This window comes from Phasianus colchicus, chromosome 3 (assembly GCF_987193195.1).
Source record: "Phasianus colchicus chromosome 3, bPhaCol1.hap1.1, whole genome shotgun sequence".
Classification (NCBI taxonomy): domain Eukaryota; kingdom Metazoa; phylum Chordata; class Aves; order Galliformes; family Phasianidae; genus Phasianus; species Phasianus colchicus.
Genome location: NC_143438.1, coordinates 4762066 through 4772500, shown reverse-complemented (window position 1 = coordinate 4772500; position 10435 = coordinate 4762066).

Here is a 10435-nt window from a genome sequence, read left to right as displayed (position 1 = left end):
GTGATGCTGCTGAATAGAGGTACCCCGCTTCTCTCTAATCCACTTGACTGCCACAGCAGAAATAAGAAAAATCTTAACCTTAATCTCATTATAATGCAAAATATCATTGGATTACATGGGACATGCCTTCCCCCTCATGGAAATCAAAATCAGAGCCAAGGTTTGTCTGTATACAATATCAAAACATAAACAGACTGTAGATCTGACAATTCCAAACTGGTCTTCTGTCCCATTATATAAATATAACCTCACCATTTTCAGGCAGTGACAGACAAGGATTTGACTAGTTGAAGTAACAAATTCACTTAACACACGCCCCATGATGAAAGTGCTTGGAAGCTTTGGAGTGTTTGAAGAATACTCCATGAAGAAGTCTGCTTTATTTGATAGCAATACAACAATACAGCAAAGAAAATACATCAAAACCACACAACCCTCGATGTTAAAATTCCATGTAAATCTGAAGTTCTTTAGATATATGATGGATTTCGGAGACATGGGAAGCTTGACTGGCAATGAAGACTGAAGCAAAGATCTTGTTGAATACCTCAGCCTTCTCCATGTCTGAGGAAGCTTGTTCTCCCTTTTCAATTGTCAGAGGAGGAACACTCTAATTTGCCTGTCTCTTATGACCAGTGTATCTAAGGAATTCCTTCTTGTTGTTTTCCACACCTCTCATCAAGTTTAATTCCATCTGCACCTTGGCTATCCTCATCTCATCTTTGCACATCCAGACAGCATCCCCATATTATTCCCAGGCCACACACTCCTCCTTTCACTATTTATACTTTTAGTTCTTTCCCAGATTTTGACCAGCAGGTCCTCATTCAGCCATATGAGTTTCCTGTCTCCTTTGTCCAATTTCTTTTGCTGGGAGATGGAGAGTTCTTGTGCTCTCCGAAAGGTGTCCTTAAATGTTGTCAGCTCTATTCTGCTCTTTTCTCCCAAAGGACAGTTTTCCAGGGGATCTCATCTAGCATTTCCTTAAACATCTTGGAGTTCAGTCTCCTGAAGTTCAGGGTCCTGACTCAATCTTGAATCATAATATTTTAGAAGTATTACATTATTATTCATATGAATTTAGAAAGCAGATAATGTTTGCATTTTTTTTTTTCACTCTTCAAACCTGTGAGATAAATAGCTGAAAAATAAAGCTTTTACTCTTACATCAATATTTTAACATATTTCAATTAAGAACATTGATTATGATGCACAATTATTAATAGCCATCAGATTTGCATTTGTCTCTTATGGTAATAAAAATAAGAGGAAATTGTTTATAAAAATGATGTGAACTTGATTGCCTTTCTCATTTATATTGATTACTAAGCACTATTGAATACTGAGTCTTACTGAAATGTCTGGTGGCCATACAAATTCCAATTTCACAGTAACATAATGTATATGTCTTTTCTTCCAGCATCCATCAGTCCCTGCGTATGGTCTGTTGGTGTTAGGTTGTACAAATTGAACAAAACCACAACTGTTCCCCTAAATTTTCCCAATAACACTACTCTGGCTTTAATATTGTAAGCACACACAGTTCTTCAAGTAAGCAAAACTAAACAGAGGTCTTCTGATCAATCCAGACCCAGCAATGCTTCAATGTCTTTTTGACGAGTCACTTCTTCACCAAAGATGGGCTTAATTTCTGTTGCTCAATTTTGCTCTCATGAGATTCACACAAGCCAACTGTGTGTGTGGGCACTTGCCATCATGTCAACTTCCTTCTGGATAGCAAGTTATCCACAAACTGGCTGAGTGTGCACTCATTGGGTTTGTTACTATGTATGTCGTTAATGAAGCATGCATTAAACAGTATGCAACCCAGTGTGGACCCCTGAAAAATAGCACTAATTTCTGGTTTCCATTTGGACATTGTGTCACTGACTATAACTCTCTGGATGTTGCATCCATCCAGTCAACTTATTGCCCATCTAATAGTCCATTCACAGAATCCATTCTAGTCCATATTAGGGGCAAGAATTTTGTGGGAACCATGTGAAAGGCCTTGCAAATGTCCACATAGATGACATCAGTTTCTCATGTACTGATATTACACAGCTCTCCATTACTTTGCTTTCTAATGTTATTTGAAGGCCCATAGATTTGAAAGTTGCAGTTTTGTAAGAATTCAGAAAATTAGCTGTTTTTTTTTTCAGTCATAACATAGCGTTTAGCTATAAATCTTGAAAACCTAAAACTGGCAAATATAAATTCACTTTTTTTCTATTAATGTGGGTAAATTCTACCCAATGACAGTGTACATTTTTTTGAATAGAAATCATATAAATTCCCTGAATCAGTGTACAGTTAACAAAACCTGAGTGTATCTGAACATCTGGTTTTGTATTTAATTTCCCCTGCATTGAAAAAAGTACATTAAGTACAAACTTCATCCATATTACTTCATCTACTGTGAATGACCAGAGCAAGACCTCTGAAAGTATATTATATATAATGACTGCACAATTATAATTGGCATGTAACAAGCAAGTAAGAAACTCAGTAGTTTTTGGCCTGTAAACTGACTCTAATAACATTAGAAATCCTTCTGTCTGTAAAAGACTAATACCTTTATTTTTATTATGTAAGCATTCACATTTCCAGTAAATACACAAGTTCACATCTTTGGGAAATCCTATCCAATACAAGATTGAAAAGAGATACATTTCTATTTAATAATAAGATGACTTAATTATAAACTAACTGTTTATATATTACTTACACATGATAAACTAATTAAATAATAGGAAATATTTTCTTTTTACATTCTCAGAAATACCTGCACGTCTAAATGATGCTTAATTATTATTATTTTTTTTATTTTTTTTTTCCATGAATATACAACCTCAGGATTCTACCAAGACATCACATTATATGGCTTCTTTAAATGCAGGTCATATCTCAGTAAAGTACATTTTAAATAAGTAGCACTAAAAGGAATTTAAAATAGTACCTCTAATCCCTAGGGTAAAAGAGAGTAACATGTGAATAAAAATCAGAAGACACTCAGCTACCTTGTGCTTCTTTCTCAATCAGCATGCCACTGACTGGTCTCAGCTACCCTGTGCTGCCTCAGCTGGGACCATACTGGGTTCTGATGGCACAGGCACGGGAATACTGAGCTCTATTCCATTTTGCTGAGTACTGATAGCTTCCTTCAACTTACAAAAACACTGAAGTCATGACTTTGAAGGGTTGACCCCTGCACATTTTGGTGAGTAATTACAGTAAAAGCATACCAACAAATGCTAAACAATGGCTTAGCATTTTAAATATTTCAGTCTCTACAAACAAAATGAGTCTCCCCTCTCCCCCAAGACAAAATTTTCACTAATTTACATAAGAATTTTGCTGGAGTAAGGACCTTGAGGCAGTGTCTGAACATTTATGCTTGGTAGTGGCTTTTCCTCCATTAGAGAGTCTCCAAATTCCCATTGACTTTAATGAGAGCTCAATAGACAGATAAATCTGAGAAAGGTTATGCTTCTGGGATCTTCTGTCCCACTTTTGTAAAATTATTATCAAAATTGCTTTTTCTGTATGGTGGTAATACTATTGCGATAGCACCAAAATCCTATTCAGAGAATTTAACTGCATGCACAATGCTGTTGTTCTATTTTTACGATTCAAAATTCTGAGGTTTATTTATTTGCTTGTTTGTTTATTTACTCATGCAGGCTTTCAGGCACAATGGTAATTGGATGAGCTAAAATGTCTTCAGAGTAATAGTTCTTTACTACAAAGTGTTAATGAAAGATTCACGTCTCAGGGAGACATTTGTGCTGTCTCCTAGGTTGGTGTTAGGGACATGGCATCTCCTGCATCAGCAGAACTACAGCAATACAACAAGACACTGAAGGCAGTCTTACTGTGTTACAATGTGCAATATCTACGTACTGACAAATGTCATATAGTTAAGTCACACTTCCTGCTATTTCTCTAATAGTGATATCATTAAAGTTGTATTTCTTATGACTTATTTATTTGCTCTACAAAGTAGCAAAATGTAAAGTTCTTCTCCCTATAATTTTATAGGGAATTATAAGTTACCAATAACATCTTGCTTGTGGCAAAATCATAGAAATTGTTTTCAGTCATATTTGTCATCTGGGCAGAGAAAGAGTAGTTCGTTGTTCCTGAAATATCTTGAACATATTTCTAAAATGCAACAAGTTTTGGCAGCTTCTTTCCTAAAAGCAGTTTTTTGTTGTTGTTTTTAATATGGAGACTTTGAGCAAAAATGTTTTATTTCTCCAAGGATAAAGTTTTTTTTTCATTTTGTTTTATTTTAAATGATAATTTGTTCCCTATTCTGAAAGTCAACTCCAGGTATAGCCTTCTTAGCCTTTGGCAAAATCTGCAACACCCAAAAGGTTTTAGAATGAGTGAAGGGAACAGCTCACACAAAGTTATTTTCCATATGAGCATTAAAATCATTGAGAAACTGAAGCTAGCCAGTAAGCTGGAGATTTCTTTACTCTCTCCTTGCACCCTGAAGGACCAAAACTCAGTGGTGCTAAAGTACATAAAGAATCACAGTGAATCCCTCAGGGAGGGAGGGAGGGAGGGAGGGAGGGAGGGAGGGAGGAAAGAAGAAGGGAGGGAGGGAGGGAGGAAAGAAGAAGGGAGGGAGGGAGGGAGGGAGGGAGGAAGGAAGGAAGGAAGGAAGGAAGGAAGGAAGGAAGGAAGGAAGGAAGGAAGGAAGGAAGGAAGGAAGGAAGGAAGGAAGGAAGGAAGGAAGGAAGGAAGGAAGGAAGGAAGGAAGGAAGGAAGGAAGGAAGGAAGGAAGGAAGGAAGGAAGGAAGGAAGGAAGGAAAATCTCTAGTCTGAATTCTAGGGGCCTTGCTAGGATAGTTAGGGGAATATTTTCAGTAGAAGCTAACTGACCATCCATCTCTCTTTTTAACTAGTGTCAAGGCTGGTTTACTTGATGATGATTTGATACCCAGCAATTGCTCCCCTTTGCCCACTGAAAATGAGTGATGACAGGAGAACAGCCGTCAAATGGAACAAGCTAAGATATTGTAGCAGGGAGCTTAGCAAAGCTGAGTCCTACAAAAAAAAAAAAAAAAAAAAAAGTGCTGTTATAAAAGGATGAAGAACTGGAAAACAGCTTTCCTTACAGTGTTTTGTGGAGAATGGTTGTTGTTTTTTTTTCCAGATTTGTAAGATCTGTTTATCTTGATAAAGCATTCCTGTAACATAAAGCAAAAAGGCATGTCTCTGCTTGAAACAAACAACTCAGAGAGGATTTATATGGAATTTCTTAGTTCTGTTTGTGCAGGATTCAGCTGAACCCTGACATCTACAAAAGTCAGAAAGAAAGAGAACCACTGCCTGTTCTCTAACATCAGCTGCTCAGTGTGGAGTATATAAAACTAAAGAGCGTTGAGAACAGCTGTATTTGACAGTCAGCAAGTTATATATACTTCTGATGGTACTCTAACATCTTTGGCTTTGGACATCAGCACATTTTTCCAATTGCTCTATAATAACAGAGACAAAACTTGAGACATCATGAAGTCATTGGATGCAATGATCTAAGGTACAACTTTGCAGAGATGTAGGTGAATAACAGCAAAACAAGAAAATGTTACTGTCGCGTAACGCCATGATATTGTGAGTTTATAAAGTACCTTCATCTTCAAATAACTTGTAAAATGCATCATTCATCATTTTAATATCACTGGTTTTGTTTCCATGTAGATAGAGCCGCACATTTATATCTGATAGTAATGTAAATATATAAGTACATGTGTTTGGTAAACTATCAGCTGTCAGAAGTATTAACCACACTGAATACTAATGATACAATGAATACCAAGGTGTTCCAGTGGATTTGCAAAAATAATTACGATGGAGCTAATGAGCACCACTAGAATTGTGCTGAGTCAAATCATTGGATTTCTGCACATTCGTTTTCACTTTCTATCATAGTGACTGGTGGCACCTTCCCTCAGAAGAATGAGTCATAAGGCCTATCTGTCCACAGTGCCCACAGGTACACAAGTAGAGATGGGGTGATCTCTATAATGGTTTCGAGGTCAATCCACAGGGCAAGGCCAAAACCTGCTTCCTGAGTTTAACTGGAGCTCCTGGACTTACAGGTGGGACCTAAGGACACAGATGGACGTCCCAGATGAGGATCAAATCTGCTCAGAGCTCAGAGACTTGCCATCACTTATGGAAATAGAAAGTGTTTTTACTTGTGTTGTCAGTCTGAAATTACTTTTGTTACAGTGTCTTGGATAAGACCACGAGCTACAGAGCAGACCCACAAATATATTTAGGTGTGTAGCATTCACTTTGGGACCATTACAAAAAGAACTTAGTTGCCTCAGCATTTTTCTGAATCTTCCCCAAGATAAGAAAAAACACAGAACCAGACAGCAAATGTTCCTAAATAAAAAATTGTGGTGACTGTCGAAATAATTACCTAATCAACCTATTTTATTTTATTTTATTTTATTTTATTTTATTTTATTTTATTTTATTTTATTTTATTTTATTTTATTTTATTTTATTTTATTAAAACAGCATGTTTTACTTAACCAGAATAATAATTTCCTTGTCAATCTGTGAATTCTTGGGAGACCTGTGCATTGATTTAAGTACTTCCTCTGACAAAAATTAGGAAGAATTCTGTGGATGCACACTTTTTTAATTCTTCCATCAGGATTATAAATACCAATTTTCTCATCTAAGATTAGTTTTATATTTTCTTTCTGATACGTTCTTTCCCTTTCTCTTCTTAGTCCCTGTGCTTATCCTACTCTTGAGATTCCCTGTCACACTTTTGCCAAAACAACAGCCTCAGTGAATGGAAGAAAACTACTGGTGGTAGAAGTCAGAATTCAGAATACTCTTGTATATTCAGATAGACTGCCAGCAGTACCTACAAAACAAAAAGAACAACTCTGTTAATGAGCAAAACTGTGCTGATGTATGGTGGTGACCTATTTTTAAGGGAGTTACATTTTAAAATATATTCATAAAGAGAAAAAAAAAAAAAAAAGGAAAAATATAACTGAATCACATAAATATAATTAATCAATTATTGTAGACATCCTGAAGTCAGTTATTGTATGTAGGTTGCTCCAAAAGTAATGACTCCTTTTCATTTCCATGTAAACTCAAACAGATATAAGGAACAAAATAACACACGTTTCTAGGGCAAATTCTCAGCTACGAAACACTATTTTTCAACGTAATCACCACTATTAGCTATGCATTTTCATCAATGATGAACAAGAGCCTGCATACCTTGCTTGTAAAATTCTGCACCAAAGCATGTGATCCACTGTTTCACAGCTGCTATGATGACATTGCACACACACTCCATATTTCACTGACCTGAACTGACAGAAGTCAGAAGGCACCAAATCTATACTATAGAGTTTGTGGTGGGACAGTCTAGGCAAGATTGGCAATGTGCTCCATGCTTTTCAAATTGGTGTTGGTCTGGTGTTTTTGTGTTGCAAGTGAAAGGGTGCTTTCTTCCCTGGCCTGACCCTGGAAGTTCAAGCCTTCAACTTAGTCAGCATCACGATCTAGCGATCAGAGCTAATGGTTTGTCTGGATTCAAGGGAATACAGCATAATCACCCATTTCCTATCTCATTTGCATGGAAGAGCTGATCGAGATGCTCTTTATTTCATGGTGTGACAACTGTGCTTTGCTGGTCAGTGCAAGGCTTGTCTTTCACGTTGCTGTTGCCACTGCTGAAACACACCATCCACAGCCTCACTGTTTGTTCTCCATAAATGTTCAGTAAGCATCGATGCATTATTTTTGGTTTACACACAGTTACACACATTTGCTTCATGTGCACTTCCGTGGCAGACGTCATTTTGTCTGACCCTCTGCTTCTTCTGTTGCACAGCAAAAAAAATAATGGAACAAATATTGGTGGGAAGCTTCAATCTCTGCTGCCGTAGTACAAACATCTTCCTCTGATTGGGTCAACAGAATAAAACAGAAGGCATTAAATTCAGAGCAGCTATCATAAATCAGTCTTCTGTAAGTACATCCTAACAAGTGTTAATAGGCAAGGCACATTTATGATCAGAAACCTTAATAGAAACATACAAAAAAAATCTATTCTTTATTGAAGTACTCTATGATGAATGAGTCTTTAATGAGACATGGTTATAACATTTATTCTTAGAGCTTTTTTTTTTTTAAGAGAGAAAGAATGCTGCACTGAAAATGCTAATTGTATACATTTATAGTTTACATCCATGCAATTCTTTAATTTCTGTTCTTGATAAAAAATAGCTTTGTGGTCTTTCATCTCCTGTGTCAAACATACTGAATATGTTCGCTGGAAAAAGGATATTTTCAGTTCCCCTAAGCCCACAGTTTTAGGATGCTTGAACACATCACACTTTGTATTAATACATAATGAATTAAAAAGGAACTAAAAAAAAAAAAAAAGAAAGAAAGAAAATGGATGTGGTAAAGAGAAATTTTCAATCCCACAACACTATTGATGCTCAATGGTGTTTACTGAGTCTGGCATAAAAAGCATATGTGTAAATTTATTTACATGTGTGTCTGTATTAGTCCAGGCCAAAATAAGCCAAAAGAAGAGTAGCAGTTGATAAATGTTCATGGCAGTTGGATTTAGATAGCACTATATAGCTTTCTACAGTAAATGTATCAATGACACATATGGCTAGCTTCCAAGTTTGATGATATGTTGGTTTTTAAGGAAAAAAAAAATATGATTTTTCTGTATCTGAACATCATCCAGCCAAGATTAGGTGACTGTTTTATTGCATGTGCAACTGTAAATAGATACGAGAGACTAACATTTCCTTCACAGTATGTTTCCTGTAAATTATGGCCCTTTGATATAGATGTAAGCCTCTGTCTTTGCAGATTCATAACACAAGCCACACTGCTGTACCAGTGCCACTATTCAGCATTTGGGTGGTGAAAGGTTGAGAACTCTAAAGATGGATTTTGGCACAGTTAACACTCAGCTAAAATTTCACACCAGCTGATTTAAGCCTAACAGTGGCAGAATCTCAGCCAATAACAAGTCTGTGCCAATGAGGTCAGTGCAAGACCCACAGAGGATTACTGAGACTTTTGGTGGTGAATATGGCTCTGGTTTTTAAAAAGAGTTATAAAAAATGTAGACAAATGAACCAGCTCCATATATTTAACATTCATCTGTTACAGAATTCACTTTGTGTCATCTCTGTAATGGTAATGAGATATGAAAAGCCTTTTCTTCCTTTCTAAGATATCAGCATTAGTGACACAGAATCAGCTCCAGTGAATGGAGAAGAATGAGTTCACCTACACTATAATTTGTAATTCACTCACTCGAGGGACTTGAGTCTTTTGCATGAAAACCAGAGCTGTGTGTGCTCTCAAATGTGCTCCATTCATGCCTGCACTGTCACATGAAAGATTTGAAGGCATCAGTTGGAACTTAATTAAGGGCTTATTCTGAAAATTCTTACACAAAATATTCATCAAAAAGTTCTTAAGAGTCAGGTTAAAGGAAGGACTATATTTGAAGCTGCAATCTGTCAGTATTGAAAAGCTATTGTGAAAGATTATTACACATAAGATGCATATTTCTTCATAATTAAATACAAATAAATGTACAAAGTCTACTGCAGCTCCTGTTGAACTCACTGCACCTTCTGAATAACATGTGCTGTCTATGGGGAAGTCCACTGAGTAAAGATTTATTTTAAGTCTCTGTCAACGAGTGCTTAACTGCTGTTAATTTAGAACAGTGGCTTGGGGAACTATATTTGAGAGTCACACATACATACAATGATTCCATTGTGATTGGTTTTACTGCAACGAATGCCAGTAAGATTTTATTGAAGAGAAGCAATAAGTGATGTTCTTTTTTGCATTGTATTTGCTACTTTCATTTTTTTTTTTTTTTTTTTGGTCACAGTATGTAGCAGTATTCCTTGCAGAAATTCAAACCTAGCAAATCTTTCTGCCTAGGTTCTCAGAACAATCTAGGGTGTCTGTATTTAAAAAGGTTGTTCCATTTTGAGAGTATCCAGCAGTATGGCATATATGACGTATGTGGGGAATATCTTTCAAACTGATAAAAAAGATGCTTAATTGTGACACTTAAATAGAATCATAGAATTCCAACTGCAGAGAGCACTGAAAGGGATGGAAGAGCTCACATTCAGAGAGAGAACATGTGGCTACATGTTAAAGCTATGTGTGTTAAGGCTATATGATAAAGCTGAAAGTGCTTTCAGGGAGAGAAAGTATCAATCTACTCACTAATTCTACAGCTATACTAACTTAGAAGAAATTTAAGGGTCATAATCTTTATAGAAAAGAAATTGATATCTGGTGAATATTTCTGTCACTGTCAAAGATCTGCTTTTCTCACTAGCAATTCATAACGAACCACTAATAGTGCTTCCATAAAGCA